Here is a 19,660-nt window from a genome sequence, read left to right as displayed (position 1 = left end):
AATGTTCTCCACTAACTGCGCACAACACCCCTATTTCCTGATCATGAAGGGGTTCCTAATGATGCACAACAGGTCTATCTGCGCTCCAATGTCGACAGTTTTGGGAATTAACGTACTCGTGTAAATGGAACCAAGCCTCGTCTGAAAACAGAATGAGGTAAGGATCCATTTCATCGTCATGCACTTGTTTTAAAACTCATTCTCAAATTTTAACCCTGTGTGCAGGATCACCAGGTCGAAGTTCTTGTACTACTGATACGTTATAGGGCCTTAGCCCAAGCAGCTTAGCACCTCTTCGGACAGAGGTGTACAATACTTGTGTTCGCCACGAAAGACGTCTAAGAGACTTTTTAGAGGAATTTTCCAGGCGGTATGCAGTGTCGTCGGGACGAGCTTCTGTGAGCACTGTACGTCGTCGTTTACGTTTCTTGTCTTGAACACTTCTTTTCACGAATTTTATTCACAAATTTGTGAACTGCATCACGATTCGGAACTCGAACACCTGGAAACTTCTGTTCAAACCATCTCCGAAAAGTACGATCGCTGTATGCACAATTCGAAATTGAATAATTCGCTCTTGCCATTGTTGTGTTCTCAAACTTCATTGTTACACTCGTGACGCCTGTTTCACCGCTCAAATGACACTGGCCGACAAGGCGCTTATGTCTGTAAGGCTTTCAGGCTAAAACCCTCAAGAAAAGTGGGACATAGTGCGGTCCCGCGGGACGCATTTGACCAGCAATCGCGGCTTAAGTGGCCGGCCTGCAATATCCCGGGCAGGCGCCATCAGACAAATGGAACACCCTATTTGACGGGATGTGGCCACTGACATGATTGCTGGCAGCGGTGGTCACAAGTATGTACGGTCGCTAGCACATGCGCTGACTTTTGGGGGTATACTCATCATGTTACACTTTAAAACTCGTAATTACCCTCTATATAATTACAGTAGATGTAAATGCTACAAAAGTAACTTAAAATACATGATCACTCACCTAAATAGGGGGAGACTGGGACGTGCTCTCCCTGACAGTTGTTTTGCTGATGACTTCGCTGTTAGAGATTCTAGGTTTAGTTCCCTTGCCAGATGATTTTTGACTACTTCGTTGTTCGTTCAATTTTTGAAGTCTGGAAATTAAAATTCAGTGTAAGTTACACTATATCCAACATGACTTCACAAAAAAAAAAAAAAAATCTCTTGCTGGCTGTTGCGTTTAGTGATTGTTGGAGAGCTGCCGATTAAGGGGAGTACGTATGGTGAAATTGGTCAAAACGTGACTTTTCTCATTATTATCTCTTAATAATATTTGATTTCCTGAATAATTTGATGCATCATTTGTCTATTAATTCCAATTGGAAGTGTACCTTTTATCTTTTCAAAGCATATGGTGCAAATGTAAAAAAAGTCCGGTCTTTCTGCATTGACTTGCAATCTCTGAAGCTATTCAATCTACAAGGCTGTGGTTTTCGGCTATTTATTCCCTGAATTCATGTTAAGAGGTTGGACGCAATGTGTAAACAGAAATGGCAGTATCGCACATGCATCTTGTTGATTTACTTTGTGGGTGTAGTGTTTTATAGATGTTGAACCGTAAACATAGTGGTTTGGTGTACTATTACACGTTCTTATACGTCTTTTCAACCTGACGAAAAGAAAGAGTTCTTTCAAGAAGCGGTGTTTCCATGGAAATCAGCATATGACCGGATCTGAATCCAGTGCTGATCCTGAAATAGATGTTTCACAGACACACTAAAGGGATACGCCTGCTAGTGCTTCGAGGAGAAAACTTGGAAACCATTTATTGACAAAGGGGATCATGTAAGTAGTTTAGGTTACGTTTTATTAGATTTGAGTGTGTTGGGACAAGTTTTACAAGATGCTGTATCATGTAAGGTTTGTGGTGGACGAATTAGCATCTTTGAGGACACATCTGCAAGGACTGGACTAGCCAACAAACTTGTTGTTCAACCTGACGAAAAGAAAGAGTTCTTTCAAGAAGCGATGTTTCCATGGAAATCAGCATATGACCGGATCTGAATCCAGTGCTGATCCTGACACACGAAAGGGATACGCCTGCTAGTGCTTCGAGGAGAAAACTTGCAGGCTCTCTACATCATTTTGGACTTCTCATAAGTGCAAGAATGACTTGTTTGAGACAAATGTTAGATTCTCGTATGGAATGATGTGCATAGGTAAAGGATTGACTGCAGCTCAAGTATTATGTGCGACGCTGAACTTGTCAAACCCACCAACCAGATCAAGTACGTACACGGAAGTAATTGGTGAATGTGTCATATCTGTTGCTGTTGCTTCTATGAAAGCCGCCGCTAAATAAGTAGTACAATTAAATAACACGACAGACTTATCTGTGGCAGTTGGTGGTACATAGCAGAAGAGAGGCCGCCATCTAAAAATGCAGTTGCAACTGTCACTAGTGCAGACACAGGTAAAATTTTATTAGACATACAAGTGCTAACTAAATACTGCCATCAGTGTAAGTCTGTTGACAATGAAACAACTGAAAGTCAGAAAACAAATTGTGCCAAGAATTATGAGGGAACTAGTGAGGTATGGAGGCTGCTGCAGTTGTTTCTATGTTCAGACGCTCGCAGCAGGAAAGAGAACAGCTACACTGGATACTTGGGGGATGGTGATTCGAAGGCCTTCAAATCAGTCGTAGAAAGCCAACCTTATGGTGAAAAGCGTATTTTGAATATGTGGACCACGTTCAAAAACGGATGGGAACACGCCTTCGAAAGACAAAAGGAAAAGAGAAGTTATTTGATGGAAAGATCTAAATGGTAAAGGAAGACTTGCAGTCAAAAACATTCATGAACTCTTGCAGTATTATGGAATGGTGATAAGGAACAACATACACGACCTACAAGGAATGAAAAAGAGCAGTGTGGGCTACATTCTTCCACAAACCATCCACTGATGATACACCTATACATAGTCTTTGCCCACCTGGTGCTGATTCATGGTGCAAGTACCGCAAAGCTCAGGCAACGGATACAGAGGAACAATTTAGGCACAAAAACAGCATATCATCTACGGTGCTGGAGGTAATTAAGCCAATATATAGAGAGTTAGCTCATCCTGATCTTCTTTCCAAATGTCTCCATGGTCGAACGCAAAACCCGAATTTGTCTTTCAATAATGTCATTTGGACCTGCATACAAAAAAAAAGTCTTTGTCGGCATGAAAACTCTATGCTTGGGTGTTTTTGAAGCTGTTACAACGTTTAATGATGGCAATAAGGGAAGAATTAGGGTGCTAGAGCAACTTGGATCACTCCAGGAGCCAACACGCTGCAAGCTTTCCAGCGAATGGATCGACTCAGGATCATGAAAGGGCAGCGTGCAGCAGAGGAAATGACTAAAGAAGCAAGAGGCAGGAAAAGAAGGAAGCTTCTAGGTTTGCAGGATGATCAAGTACACGATCCAGATAATAGGCCTGGCTGTTTCTAGGAGCTGGCATGGCTCCATATGCGAGTTAATATCAAATAAAATGTTTAAACTTGATTTCCCGGAAATGACATTTTTTAAAATATTTTATCAATTATCTCAGGAACTATTACTGATACATATGTCTTATTTTACACTATGTTACCTCTTAGTATACTGCACTTGCTCAACCACCAAAACATCTCTACTTGTAACGGTTTTTACTTAGAGAAGGAACAGGGGACTTTTTTTAAAAAAAATGAACATAATTTTTGAAAAACCATAACAAAGTATTTGTCTTTATATTCTTACCCTGGTTCAGTAATCACAAAAAGGAGTGAAACTATACTTCCCAAAAATTTCAGATCTCTATCTCTCAAAGGTTCTGAGATCATCAGTATTGCAAATTTAACACTATATGTATAGGACGTACGTACTCCCCTTAAAGCACAAAGAACTGCACCAAGCTACTATAAGTACTGTCAATTTACTGAATGTTTTAGTTACGAGGGATGGGGCACTCTTCGCAGCAGATATGCCAGCTCACTGGTAACGTATGTGGTTCTGTCAAAAAATTATCTTAAAAGAAACAGCTAATTAAATTCGTACTTCATAGCATAAATATTTTCATTGTGTCGTGCCTAAACTGCTTCATTTCTAGTTATTACAACAATAATAATTGAGGGTTACCACCTTAAGTTTACACCATTGCTTAACAAGCGGAACTCCCTTAATATTCGGGCATTTTAGGAAACGATTCAAATGGTTCAAATGGCTCTGAGCACTATGGGACGCAACTGCTGTGGTTATAAGTCCCCTACAATTTAGAACTACTGAAACCTAACTAACCTAAGGACATCACACACATCCATGCTCGGGGCAGGATTCGAACCTGCGACCGTAGCGCCTAGAACCGCTCGGCCACCACGGCCGGCAGACTTTGTCAAACCACATGAAGTTTTAAAGAATAAAAGTGTGTCGTCTCAACAATGTTAGCCTCAAAAATATTATTATGAACTGTTTCATATATTGTTTTATTAAAGATGATGCAGTGATATGAATAATTAAATTTAAACTAATAACCTTATTGGTTATCAGGTAGCTTTCAATAATATTTTTACGATAAAAAATAAGATTCTTATTTTACTTTTAGTTTCTTTTTTTAAAGAGGCTGTGGGACACATCTTCCCTTTTCGTATCGGGTCCAAAATTATTTTTTTGTGCAGTAGTAGCAAGCTGGGTGGGTAGCGCGAAAGAAAAATCAAACTTGAAAAATAAAGAGCACTATACACATCATCGATGCATCCAAGCATTGATTCCTCCAGGATGCGAATTCGCACAATCCATTGACTTCTCCAGTCTTTGTATTATGGTTCCAATGCCCATATTCTGTTTTCCTTAAGAGTTGGAGGATTGTGTAAAACATGATGTGTGTCGAATGTCTGGTACATGTTTACTTAGCTCATACGAACGTTTCCCTTTACTTATCTGCACCCGCAAATTGTGTGCACTAATGCTGATCGAGTGTACGTACATACCAAGTTGTAAACGCAGACCTTTACGTCAGAACTGAAAATGTCTGCGTACACGCTGCACTATTTGCGGTGTATTTTGTTTCCTGTTTCCACACCTCATGTTGTTCAAAAAAAAATGTTCAAATGTCTGTGAAATCTTATGGGACTTAACTGCTAAGGTCATCAGTCCCTAAGCTTACACACTACTTAACCTAAATTATCCTAAGGACAAACACACACACCCATGCCCGAGGGAGGACTCGAACCTCCGCCGGGACCAGCCTCACAGTCCATGACTGCAGCGCCTGAGACCGCTCGGCTAATCCCGCGCGGCTCATGTTGTTCACCAACATGTTGATCGGTTTTGCCTCCCCTACGTGCATAAACATATTACACTGTAAAAACAACGATTCCTAGATTCTCTTGTCCTACTGGGAGTCCTGTACCACGATACGTTTGTCTTCGTAACCTGTGACTTAGTTGCTCCCTGACTAGGATCCTCAGACTGATATATTCGCCCTTATCCATTATCTCTGAAACTTCATATCGGCAAGACGGTAACACCCCCTAAAAGCTTACATTCTTGTATCTGACAGACGTATAGGTTTTAATACTGCATTGACTACTCATCTTGTGTTTGACTTTCACGCCTGTCTAACGGCTTCCAGGGGTTATATGTTTGATTTTTAGTACTTCACATCATTGTTGCCAGAATGCTGTCATAATCTCACTCATTACTAAGTGTAAGCACGTGTTAAAGATTTAACACAGTAACACAGTAAGACAGGTATTACAGCTAAAAAATGCGTATTTGTCATGAGGCAGCGTAAGTCGCGGCGCACAAATTGCCCAGACTGTATTCATCCAGTATTTGAGAGTGAGACCACTTAGCGAATCCCAACAAACTTTTGCAAATAATTCCATACCTTTCCGAAACTTTTTATCGCTGACACGGCCTGCAAAATGATGAAAAGAAGAGAGTTTATCCTTTCCTACACTTTCGTTTTGCTTGCGTTAGAACTACAGCATCAGGTATGACCTTTTAATTTATTACTTCCTCCCTGCTGACTCTAATCACAGCATATTTTCCAGACATTCTATCAGTGAAATTATCTGCAATATTATGTCGTTGTACGACTCATAGTTCGACAGACATGGCCTCATAAATATCGAAATGTGTGAAAAATTAGCTTTGACTTAAAACGGAGCGCAGATTACTCATATAATACTCAGACAGTGTTTGATAATGAGAACTCATAGCTACTTCTAACAAACTATAAACACAATATCAAACTTTCTCTGAACTTTTTCTCGTTTACGTGCTTAAGGCCAAATATTCAACACATCGACTCATTTGTAAAGTTTGAAGCCTTTTTAAAGATGGAGTTCGCTTCTTTAAAGAATCGAGGGTGATGCGCTTACTGATGTTAACGAACGAAAGTACAAAACAGTAACTAATTTACTGCTGTTGATGAGAACATAACAACTGATGGTTATATTGCTCTAGTTCAGTGATTCCCAATCTTTCTTGGACCCTCAGAAAAAAAGCTAACTATCCACAGTAAAGGTAGACACTTGTTACAAAACATATTTCCCCTGCATTACTCCTACCCACTGCATCACTTACTTCTATTTCTACTGCTACATCTACATCTACGTGATTACTCTGCTAAAGTGTGACAGAGTGTTCAATGAACCACCTTCATGCTGTCCCTCTACCGTTCCTTTCTCGAACGGCACGCGGGAAAAACGAGCACTTAAATTTTTCCGTGCGAGCCCTGATTTCTCATATTTTATCGTGATGATCATTTCTCCATATGTAGGTGGGTGCCAACAGAATGTTTTCGCAATCGGAGGAGAAAACAGGTGATTGAAATTTCGTGAGAAGATCCCGTCGCAACGAAAAACGCCTTTGTTTCAATGATTGTCACTCCAATTCACGTATCATGTCTGTGACACTATCTCCCCTATTTCACGATAATACAAAACGAGCTGCCCTACTTTGTACTTTTTCGATGTCATCCGTCAGTCCCACCTGACGCGGATTCCATACCGCACAACAGTACTCCAGAATAGGGCGGACAAGCATAGTGTAAGCAGTCTCTTTGGTAGACCTGTTGCACCTTCTAAGTGTTCTGCCAATGAATCGCAGTCTTTGGTTTGCTCTACCCACAATATTATCTATGTGATCGTTCCAATTTAGGTTATCTGCAATTGTAATCCCTAAGTATTTAGATGAATTTACAGCCATCACATTTGTGTGACTTGTCGCGTAATTGAAATGTAGCTGATTTCTTTTAGTACTCATGTGAATAACTTCGCACTTTTCTTTATTCAGGGTCAATTACCACTTTTCGCACCATACAGATATCTAAATCATTTTGCAAGTCGTTTTGATCATCTGATGACTTTACAGGGCGTAAAATGACAGCATCATCTGCAAACAATCTAAGACGGCTACTCAGATTGTCTCCTATGTCGTTAATATAAGTCAGGAACAATAGAGGGCCTATAACACTTTCTTGGGGAACGCCGGATATTACTTCTGTTTTACTCAATGACTTTCCGTCTATTACTACGAACTGTGAACTTTCTGACAAGAAATCACGAATCCAGTCGCACAACTGAGGCGATACTCCGTAGGCACGCAGTTTGATTAGAAGACGCTTGTGAGGAACGATGTCGAAAGCCTTCTGGAAATCTAAAAATATGGAATCAATTTGACATCCCCTGTCGATAGCATTTATTATTTCATGAGTGTAAAGAGCTGGTTGTGTTTCACAAGAACGATATTTTCTGAATCCGTGCTGACTATATGTCAATAAATCGTTTTCTTCGAGGTACTTCATAATGTTCGAATACAGTATATGTTCTAAAACCCTATTGAAAATCGACGTTAGTGATGATTGATGATTGATGTGGTCTTCAGTCCTGAGACTGGTTTGATGCAGCTCTCCATGCTACTCTATCCTGTGCAAGCTTCTTCATCTCCCAGTACCTACTGCAACCTACATCCTTCTGAATCTGTTTAGTGTATTCATCTCTTGGTCTCCCTCTACGATTTTTACCCTCCACGCTGCCCTCCAAAGCTAAATTTGTGATCCCTTGATGCCTCAAAACATGTCCTACCAACCGATCCCTTCTTCTAGTCAAGTTGTGCCACAAACTTCTCTTCTCCCCAATCCTATTCAGTACCTCCTCATTAGTTACGTGATCTACCCACCTTATCTTCAGCATTCTTCTGTAGCACCACATTTCGAAAGCTTCTATTCTCTTCTTGTCCAAACTAGTTATCGTCCATGTTTCACTTCCATACATGGCTACACTCCATACAAATACTTTCAGAAACGACTTCCTGACACTTAAATCTATACTTGATGTTAACAAATTTCTCTTCTTGAGAAACGCTTTCCTTGCCATTGCCAGTCTACATTTTATATCCTCTCTACTTCGACCATCATCGGTTATTTTACTCCCTAAATAGCAAAATTCCTTTACTACTTTAAGTGTCTCATTTCCTAACCTAATTCCCTCAGCATCACCCGACTTAATTTGACTACATTCCATTATCCTCGTCTTGCTTTTGTTGATGTTCATCTTATATCCTCCTTTCAAGACACTGTCCATTCCGTTCAACTGCTCTTCCAAGTCCTTTGCTGTCTCTGACAGAATTACAATGTCATCGGCGAACCTCAAAGTTTTTACTTCTTCTCCATGGATTTTAATACCTACTCCGAATTTTTCTTTTGTTTCCTTTACTGCTTGCTCAATATACAGATTGAATAACATCGGGGAGAGGCTACAACCCTGTCTCACACCTTTCCCAACCACTGCTTCCCTTTCATGCCCCTCGACTCTTATAACTGCCATCTGGTTTCTGTACAAATTGTAAATAGCCTTTCGCTCCCTGTATTTTACCCCTGCCACCTTCAGAATTTGGAAGAGAGTATTCCAGTTAACATTGTCAAAAGCTTTCTCTAAGTCAACAAATGCTAGAAACGTAGGTTTGCCTTTTCTTAATCTAGCTTCTAAGATAAGTCGTAAGGTCAGTATTGCCTCACGTGTTCCAACATTTCTACGGAATCCAAACTGATCTTCCCCGAGGTCGGCTTCTACCAGTTTTTCCATTCGTCTGTAAAGAATTTGCGTTAGTATTTTGCAGCTGTGACTTATTAAACTGATAGTCCGGTAATTTTCACATCTGTCAACACCTGCTTTTTTTGGGATTGGAATTATTATATTCTTCTTGAAGTCTGAGGGTATTTCGCCTGTCTCATACATCGTGCTCACCAGATGGTAAAGTTTTGTCATGACTGGCTCTCCCGAGGCCATCAGTAGTTCTAATGGAATGTTGTCTACTCCCGGGGCCTTGTTTCGACTCAGGTCTTTCAGTGCTCTGTCAAACTCCTCACGCAGTATGTTATCTCCCATTTCGTCTTCATCTACATCCTCTTCCATTTCCATAATATTGTCCTCAAGTACATCGCCCTTGTATAAACCCTCTATATACTCCTTCCACCTTTCTGCCTTCCCTTCTTTGCTTAGAACTGGGTTGCCATCTGAGCTCTTGATATTCATACAAGTGGTTCTCTTCTCTCCAAAGATCTCTTTAATTTTCCTGTAGGCAGTATCTATCTTACCCCTAGTGAGACAAGTCTCTACATCCTTACATTTGTCCTCTAGCCATCCCTGCTTAGCCATTTTGCACTTCCTGTCGATCTCATTTTTGAGACGCTTGTATTCCTTTTTGCCTGCTTCATTTACTGCATTTTTATATTTTCTCCTTTCATCAATTAAATTCAATATTTCTTCTGTTACCCAAGGATTTCTATTAGCCCTCGTCTTTTTACCTACTTGATCGTCTGCTGCCTTCACTACTTCATCCCTCAGAGCTACCCATTCTTCTTCTACTGTATTTCTTTCCCCCATTCCTGTCAATTGTTCCCTTATGCTCTCCCTCAAACTCTCTACAACCTCTGGTTCTTTCAGTTTATCCAGGTCCCATCTCCTTAAATTACCACCTTTATGCAGTTTCTTCAGTTTCAATCTGCAGTTCATAACCAATAGATTGTGGTCAGAATCCACATCTGCCCCAGGAAATGTCTTACAATTTAAAACCTGGTTCCTAAATCTCTGTCTTACCATTATATAATCTATCTGATACCTTTTAGTATCTCCAGGATTCTTCCAGGTATACAACCTTCTTTTATGATTCTTGAACCAAGTGTTAGCTATGATTAAGTTGTGCTCTGTGTAAAATTCTACAAGGCGGCTTCCTCTTTCATTCCTTCCCCCCAATCCATATTCACCTACTATGTTTCCTTCTCTCCCTTTTCCTACTGACGAATTCCAGTCACCCATGACTATTAAATTTTCGTCTCCCTTCACTACCTGAATAATTTCTTTTATCTCGTCATACATTTCATCAATTTCTTCATCATCTGCAGAGCTAGTTGGCATATAAACTTGAACTACTGTAGTAGGCATGGGCTTTGTGTCTATCTTGGCCACAATAATGCGTTCACTATGCTGTTTGTAGTAGCTAACCCGCACTCCTATTTTTTTATTCATTATTAAACCTACTCCTGCATTACCCCTATTTGATTTTGTATTTATAAACCTGTAATCACCTGACCAAAAGTCTTGTTCCTCCTGCCACCGAACTTCACTAATTCCCACTATATCTAATTTTAACCTATCCATTTCCCTTTTTAAATTTTCTAACCTACCTGCCCGATTAAGGGATCTGACATTCCACGCTCCGATCCGTAGAACGCCAGTTTTCTTTCTCCTGATAACGACGTCCTCCTGAGTAGTCCCCGCCCGGAGATCCGAATGGGGGACTATTTTACCTCCGGAATATTTTACCCAAGAGGACGCCATCATCATTTAATCATACAGTAGAGCTGCATGTCCTCGGGAAAAATTACGGCTGTAGTTTCCCCTTGCTTTCAACCGTTCGCAGTACCAGCACAGCAAGGCCGTTTTGGTTAATGTTACAAGGCCAGATCAGTCAGTCATCCAGACTGTTGCCCTTGCAACTACTGAAAAGGCTGCTGCCCCTCTTCAGGAACCACATGTTTGTCTGGCCTCTCAACAGATACCCCTCCGTTGTGGTTGCACCTACGGTACGGCCATCTGTATCGCTGAGGCACGCAAGCCTCCCCACCAACGGCAAGGTCCATGGTTCATGGTTCATGGTTCATGGTTAGTGATATAGGCCTGTAATTCAGCGGATTACTCCTACTTTCCTTTTTGGGTATTGGTGTGACTTGAGCAATCTTCCAGTCTTTAGGTGTGTATCCTTCTGTGAGCGAGTGGTTGTATATAATTGCTAAATACAGAGCTATTTTATCAGCATACTCTGAGAGGAACCTGATTGGTATACAATCTGTACCGGAGGCCTTGCCTTTATTAAGTGATTTAAGCTGCTCTGTTACACCGAGGATATCTACTTCTATGTTTCTCATCTTGGCAGTTGTTCTTGATTGGAATTCAGGAATATTTACTTCGTCTTCTTTGGTGAAGGAGTTTCGGGAAACCGTGTTTAATAACTCTGCTTTGGCCGGCCGCGGTGGTCTCGCGGTTCTAGGCGCGCAGTCCGGAACCGTGCGACTGCTACGGTCGCAGGTTCGAATCCTGCCTCGGGCATGGATGTGTGTGACGTCCTTAGGTTAGTTAGGTTTAAGTAGTTCTAAGTTCTAGGGGACTAATAACCACAGCAGTTGAGTCCCATAGTGCTCAGAGCCATTTGAACCATTTTTTAACTCTGCTTTAGTGGCACTGTCATCAGTGACTCACCGTTGTTATCGCGCAGTGAAGGTATTGATTGCATCTTGCCTCTTGTGTGCTTTATGTATGACCTGAATCTCTTTGGGTTTTCTGCCAGATTTAGAGACAGAATTTCGTTGTGGAAATTATTAAAAGCATCTCGTATTGAAGTACGCGCCATATTTCGAACTTCTGTAAAACTTTGCCAATCTTGGGGATTTTACTTTCTTTTAAATTTGGCACGCTTTTTTCGTTGCTTCTGCAACAACGATCTGACCCGTTTTGTATACCATAGGGGATCAGTACCATCACTTATTAATTTATGTGGTATATATCTCTCAATTCCTGTCCATACTATCTCTTTGAAAACATTTCACAACTTCTCTACACTTACATGATCAGATTGGAAGGAGTGAAGACTGTCACTTAAAAAGGTGTTAAGAGCATTTTTATCAGCTTTTTTTTAAAAATAGATATACTTTGCGTTTCTTTTTGATGATTGTAGGTGGTACGGTATTCAGCCTAGCAGCTACTGCCTTGTAGTCATTAATCCCTGTATTCGTCACAACACTCACTATTTGTCCACTATCATTTGTTGCTAAAAGGTCAAGTATGCTTTCGCAACCATTTACGCTTCGAGTGGGCTCATGAACTAATTGTTCAAAATAATTTTCTGAGAAAGCAGTCAGTACAATTTCGGATGATGTTTTATGCCTGCCGCTGGCTTTAAACGTATAATTTTTCCAGCATATCGAGGGTAGATTTTTAAGTCACCACCGACTATAATTGTATGAGCGGGGTACTTATTTGAAGTGAGACTCAAGTTTTCTTTGAACTGTTCAGCAAGTATGTCTTGTGAGTCGGGGGGTCGGTAAAACGATCCAATTACTAGTTTAGTCCGATTGTGAGGTATAACTTCTACCCATACTGTTTCACACGAACTATCTACTTCAATTTCGCTACAAGGCAAACTACCTCTGACAGCAATAAGTACTCCACCACCAACTGTATTTACTGTATTTAATCTATCCTTTCTGAACACTGTTAGATCGTTTGAAAAAATTTCGGCTGAACTTATTTCCTGCTTTAGCCCACTTTCTGTACCTACAACTATTTGAGCTTCAGTGCTTTCTATTAGGGCTTGGAGCTCTGGTTGTTTCACAACTCAGCTACGACAATTTACAATACCAATCGTTTGTACAACTACCTTACTGTGTTTTACCTGCCCACTTTCTGACGGACGCCCCTCCTGTGGTTCCCTAAGATTCTCTAACCTAAAAAACCGCCCAGTCCCTTCCACACAGCCCCCGCTACCCGTGTAGCCGCCTCCTGTGTGTAGTGGACTCCTGACCTATTAAGCGGAACCCGGAAACCCACCACCCGATGGCGCAAGTCAAGGAATCTGCAGCCTACACGGTCACAGAACCGCCTGAGCCTCTGACTCAGACCCTCCACTCGGCTCTACACCAAAGGACCACAGTCGGTTCTATCGATGATGCTGCAGATGGTGAGCTCCGCCTTAATCTAGGAAGCAAGACTGGCAGTCTTTACCATTACCGCTAGCCGCCCGAAACCAGAGAGATCTTCTCCGATCCAAAGCGACACACGTCATTGGTACCGACATGAGCCACTACCTGCATTTGGCTGCACCCTGTACTCTTCATGGCATCCGGAAGCACCCTTTCCACATCCGGAATGACTCCCCCCGGAATGCACACAGAGTGAACACTGGCTTCCTTCCCCTCCTTGGCAGCCATGTTCCTAAGGGGTCCCAATACGTGCGTAACGTTGGAGTTCCCTACTACCAGCAAACCCTCCCTCTGTGAATGCCCAGTCCTTGCGGGCCGAGAAGCTTCCTCTGGAACGGGGTGGACGACTGAATCCGGCACAGAGACATCGTCAGCCACAGATAACGCCCGAAACCCGTTCGTCAAACGAACCGGGGTGCCCAGCGATCGGCCCCACGGAAAGTTTGTCGCTGCTTGCCAGACTTTGGAAGGGTTTTCCATTCGTCCACGGGTGAGGGGCCAACCTCCGCACAGGCAGTACCCGGGGAGGTCACAGCAGTGGACCGATCGGAGGACACGTGGGACGTGCTCGACGTCCCTCGCATCCCCGCACCCGACACCCCACAGTGACGCCCCTTGGAAGCAGCCTCAAGCTGTGTGATGGAAGCCAACACAGCTTGGAGCTGTGAGCGAAGGGTCGCCAGCTCAGCTTACATCTGTACACAACAATCACAGTTCTTCTCCATTACTGCACTCCTCCTGTTTGAAGCTCGTAAAAATATGTAACAAGCGAGCGGTGTACTCGCCTTAGTAGTAGCAGGAGCTAGTTGTGCGCTCTCGCTGACGGTCTAACTGAATCTCAGCTTGACCTGCACACTGCAACCCCATGTAAAATGATTCAAATGGCTCTGAGCACTATGCGACTTAACTTCTGAGGTCATCAGTCGCCTAGAACTTAGAACTAATTAAACCTAACTAACCTAAGGACATCACACACATCCATGCCCGAGGCAGGATTCGAACCTGCGACCGTAGCGGTCACGCGGTTCCAGACTGAAGCGCCTTTAACCGCACGGCCACACCGGCCGGCTCAACCCCATGTAAAACCAAACAAGTTCAGATGTGTGCACTATACTTTCTGTTCCTAAATCATGTCATTGCTGCAGTTCTGAACTAAAAAATGTAAAACTACTAAAAGTTTCCATTTGATTCCCATTCGTACATTGCTCTGCAAAACTTAACGAGAAGATAGTAAATTACCATAACCCATTAACCTACTAAGTGAAATAAATGAAAGTGCGCGAGCATGGTGCCAGAGGTCTTCTATTCGTGCACAAATAACTGAACGCCACATGCCGTGGGCTGGTTCCGCAACTCGAGGCAATGGAAGGAACGGGAGTAGACAATGTGTGTGCCAATCAGCGAGCGGTTATGGTGCGCTGTGGTTTCGTGTTCTTTATTTCCACATGGGCCAGACACAGCATGGGGATGACATCACACGGGGAAGAATCATTGGGAAACTGGAACGATAGTGTAGCAAGTGTAGCCTAGGATTGTATGATTATGCATTTCCGAACGATTATGAGTATGTATCGTATTATTTTGCGAGTTACTTACAAAACACCATAACATCAAAGCAGTAGGTAACACGCAAAATAACGCGATACATACTTATTTTCGTTCGGAAATAAAGAAAATAAAAATTATGTTTTGCTGTTTGCAGATGACAAGTTGTAGATTGTGCAACAGAATCACAGCTATCAACATAAACATTCAATAGCTTCATGTAAGATATGTAAACTAATGCTTACATCCACCCTATTTGCAAATAAGCTACAAAACCAGAACTTTAGACATATTGTAGTAAAGAACGTACAATACATCAGCCGAATAATACATATCTCAACTGTGAACTGTAAACAAACTATATACAATATTTGATAAGAATTAATTCATTCACAAATGTAAATATTTTGTACCAAATATTTACTCTAAACGTTAATATGTAATAAGAATTTTACAGAAAGGAAATAAAGTAACTCACTGAAGGTTGGACAAAATGCGCTGAAACACGATGGGAAAAACAAAACTCCTAAGGTGTCTTGTATAAGGCGGAATTCCTCATCCAGTTTTCTTAGCAAGCACGGAAAGAGGAACTGCACCACCACAAGACGATTATGTAGCTCAGGAGTTTTTTATTGCTCACAGCATTGTTTCGTGTGCACGGGGAACGTTCCGAACCACAGACACTGCTGCCCGAAGAAGATGTGGTTGATCACCGTCAACTACAGCAGCAGATGATGGCTATATCGTGCACCAAGCAAGAAGGGGCCCACGTCAAACAGCGGGTACAATTGCAACCAATTTAACAGGCCTGCAAGGCACGCCGGCTCACTCTCCTCACTGGCACGGAACTGCATGGAGTGATCTCCTTGTCCGACGATCAGTTACATTGGCAACGATGGTGCCAAGAGCACAGGGACTAGAGTGGCGTCGCGTGCTCTTCTAGGATGACTGCAGGTTCAACCTGAAGGGCCGAATCGAAGAGCACAGATTCAAAATAGTTCAAATGGCTCTGAGCACTATGGGACTTAACATCTGATGTCATCAGTCCCCTACACTTAGAAAAAACCACACTAACCTCAGGACATCACACACATCCATGCCCGAGGCAGGATTCGAACCTGCGACCGTAGCGGTCGCGCGGTTCCAGACTGAAGGGGGACAGCGGCCAGCGAAGAGCACAGGTAGAGGAGCCCTTCGAACGAGAAGGGATTCATCTACATCTACATCTACATGGATACTCTGCAAATCACATTTAAGTGCCTGGCAGGCGGTTCAACGAACCACCTTCACATTTCTCTATTATTCCAATCTCGTATAGCGCGCGGGAAGAATGAACACCTATATCTTTCCGTACGAGTTCTGATTTCCCTTATTTTATCTTTGTGATCGTTCCTCCCTATGTAAGTCGGTGTCAACAAAATATTTTCGCATTCGGAGGAGAAAGTTGGCGATTGGAATTTCGTGAGAAGATTCCGTCGCAACGAAAAACGCCATTCTTTTAATGATGTCCATCCCAAATCCTGTATCATTTCTGTGACACTCTCTCCTATATTTCGCGATAATACAAAACGTGCTGCCTTTCTTTGAACTTTTTCGATGTACTCCGTCTGTCCTATCTGGTAAGGATCCCTCACCGCGCAACAGTATTCTAAAAGAGGACGGACAAGGGTGGTGTAGGCAGTGTCTGTTACATTTTCTAAGTGTCCTGCCAGTAAAACGCAGTCTTTGGTTAGCCTTCCCCACAACATTTTCTATGTGATCCTCTCAATTTGAATTGTTCGTAATTGTAATACCTAGGTATTTAGTTGAATTTACGGCTTTTAGATTAGACTGATTTATAGTGTAACCGAAGTTTAACGCGTTCCTTTTAGCACTCATGTGGATGACCTCACACTTTTCGTTATTTAAGGTCAACGACCACTTTTCGCACCATTCCGATATTTCTTCTAAATCGTTTTGCAGTTTGTTTTGATCTTCTGATAAACAACAGCGTCATCCGCAAACAACCTAAGACGGCTGCTCAAATTGTCTCCCAAATCGTTTATATAGATAAGGAACAGCAAAGGGCCTGTAACACTACCTTGGGGAACGCCAGAAATCACTTCTGTTTTACTCGATGACTTTGCGTCAATTACAACGAACTGTGAGCTCTCTGACGTGACAAAAAGTCTATTCGACTAATGGACTGGGTTACCCGTTCCCCCGCCTTAAATCCCTTCGGACACGTGTAGGATGCGCTGGGGAGACATATTGCACCTGTGACTATCCAACACTTGTAAACCGCTCTGGTGGAGGTATGAGACATCCTACTAAAAGAACTTTTTATCAAGCTTGTGGCTAGCATGCGAGCATGCTGGAGAGCGTAGACTGTCGCCCTTGGTGACTGCAAATCCTAGTAAGAACCACGTCCCGCCATTTGTAACGCTGAGCATTTTATGAATGTTTCAAGTGAGAGAATCTCGAATATGTGTTAAGTGTCTTAATCACTGCAGGTTTCCGCTCGGGGAGACGAAATGAGTCTTGCGTCCTTAGGCACAGTCTCGCTTCACAAATAACGTCAGCCTTGTAGTGAAAGCGCAGTCCTCGGAGTGAACATTTCAGTTCCGGAGAAAGGACGAACTGTCTTGATTAGAGAAGGCGGGACAACATTTCGAACCTTAATTGCTCTGCCAGGTTGGACTTTTGCGTTACTGCCTGTAGCAGCACTTCCTTCCTGACTTTTATCCTTGTCACTTTAAAGCTTCCAGAAGCAGTGCAGGCGGCTACTCGTTTTTCGGTACGGAAACAGGCCGTTCGCCGTGACAAAAAGTCGCAAAAGATGGAAAGACTTGCGTAACTTTTGATACTACCGGTGGACTGCAATGACGCCTCGTTCCACTACTTCGTCCGCAGCTCGTGATCGTGCGGTAGCGTTCTCGCTTCCCGCGCCAGGGTTCCCGGGTTCGATTCCCGGCGGGGTCAGGGATTTTCTCTGCCTCGTGATGCCTGGGTGTTGTGTGATGTCCTTAGGTTAGTTAGGTTTACGTAGTTATAAGTTCTAGGGGACTGATGACCATAGATGTTAAGTCCCATAGTGCTCAGAGCCATTTGAACCATTTTTTTCCACTACTTGCACATTTGAAGGTCAGGAAAATAAACCAAGTCTACATCGTATCACCGGGTGCTTATAATTCAAGCGGATTCCTTTTAGTACTCATGTGTATGACTTCACACTTTTCATTATTTAGAGTCAAAAATGGTTCAAATGGCTTTGAGCACTATGGGACTTAATATCTGAGGTCATCAGTCCCCTAGAACTTAGAACTACTTAGACCTAACTAAGCTAAGGACATCACACACATCCATGCCCGAGACAGGATTCGAACCTGCGACACTAGCGGTCACGCGATTCCAGACTGAAGCGCCTAGAACCGCTCGGCCACAACGGCCGGCTATTTAGAGTCAATTACCGCTTTTTGCGCCGTACAGATATTTTGTCAAATCGTTTTGCAATTGGTTTTGATCATCTGATGACTTCACACGACGGTAAATGAAGCATCAACTGCAAACGATTTAAGACGGCTGCTCAGATTGTCCTCTAAACCGTTTATGTAGATCAGGAACAGCAGAGAACCTATAACACTTCCTTGATGAAAGCCAAATATTACTTGTGTTTTACTCGATGACTTACAGTCAGTTACTGCGAACTATGACCTTTCCGACAGGAAATCACGAATTCAGTCGCACGACTCAGATGGTCGTCCACAGGCACGCAGTTTGATTAGAAGACACTCGCGAGGAACGCTGTCGAAAGCCTTCTGGAAATCTAACAATTTGGAATCAATTTCACATCCCTTGTCGATAGTGCTTATTACTTCGTGAGAATAAAGACCTAGTTGAGTTTAGCAAGAACGATATTTTCTGAATCCGTTTTGGCTGCCGGTCAGTAAATTGTTTTCTTCGAGGTAACCCATAATGTTCGATCATAGTATATGTTTCAACATTCTACTGTAAATCTACGTTAGCGATATGGGTGTGTAATTCAGCTGATTACTCCTATTTACTTTCTTGGCTATTGGTGTGTCTTCTACAACTTTCCAATCTCTACGTTCGGATCTTTCGACGAGCGAGCGGTTGCTTATGATTGCTAACAAGGGAACCTCCCCATCGCACCCCCTTCAGATTTAGCTATAAGTTGGAACAGTCGATAGGCCTTGAAAAACTGAACACAGATAAATCGAGAAAACAGTAAGAAGTTGTGTGGATCTATGAAAAGAATTAGCAAAATATACGAACTGAGTAGTCCACGTGCACCATATACAACTTCAAGGGTGATGTGCACTCAGGAGCGCCGTGGTCCTGTGGTTAGCGTGAGCAGCTGTGGAGTGAGAGGTCCCTCGACCGAAAATTTTAATTTTTTGTTTTCAGACAATTATTATCTGTCAGTCTGTCCGTCCGATGCGATCACTTTTTTGGGAGTGATAATCACATCCACAAGAAAACCTAAATCGGGCAAGGTAGAAGAATCTTTTTACCTATTCGCCAAGTGTACAAGTTAGGTGGGTCGACAACATATTCCTGTCATGTGACGCACATGCCGTTACCATTGTCGTATAGAATGTATCAGACGTGTTTTCCTGTGGAGGAATCGGTTGACCTATGACCTTGCGATGAAATGTTATCAGTTCCCATTGGAGAGGCACGTCCTTTCGTCTACTAATCGCACGGTTTTGCGGTGCGGTCGCAAAACACAGACACTAAACTTATTACAGTGAACAGAGACGTCAATGAACGAACGGACAGATTATAACTTTGCGAAAATAAAGAAAGTAAATTTTTCACTCAGGGGAGGACTTGAACTATGGACCTCTCATT

At 42.5% G+C, this 19,660-nt stretch overlaps 1 long non-coding RNA gene across 1 annotated transcript in view; it reads right to left on the bottom strand.

Moving 5' to 3' along the window:
• LOC126236112 (uncharacterized) overlaps window positions 1-1,053 on the bottom strand; it is a 186,902-nt gene extending 185,849 nt beyond the window's left edge. The window contains exon 1 of the long non-coding RNA XR_007544871.1: window positions 996-1,053. This is a non-coding gene — a long non-coding RNA (uncharacterized LOC126236112). The remainder of the gene's footprint in view (window positions 1-995) is intronic.
• Between the last annotated feature and the right edge of the window lie 18,607 nt (window positions 1,054-19,660).

Source organism: Schistocerca nitens, chromosome 2, assembly GCF_023898315.1.
Source record: "Schistocerca nitens isolate TAMUIC-IGC-003100 chromosome 2, iqSchNite1.1, whole genome shotgun sequence".
In the NCBI taxonomy this organism is placed as follows: Eukaryota; Metazoa; Arthropoda; class Insecta; order Orthoptera; family Acrididae; genus Schistocerca; species Schistocerca nitens.
The sequence above is the reverse complement of the archived record's forward strand: the minus strand, read 5'-3'. Positions and strand labels throughout refer to the sequence as shown.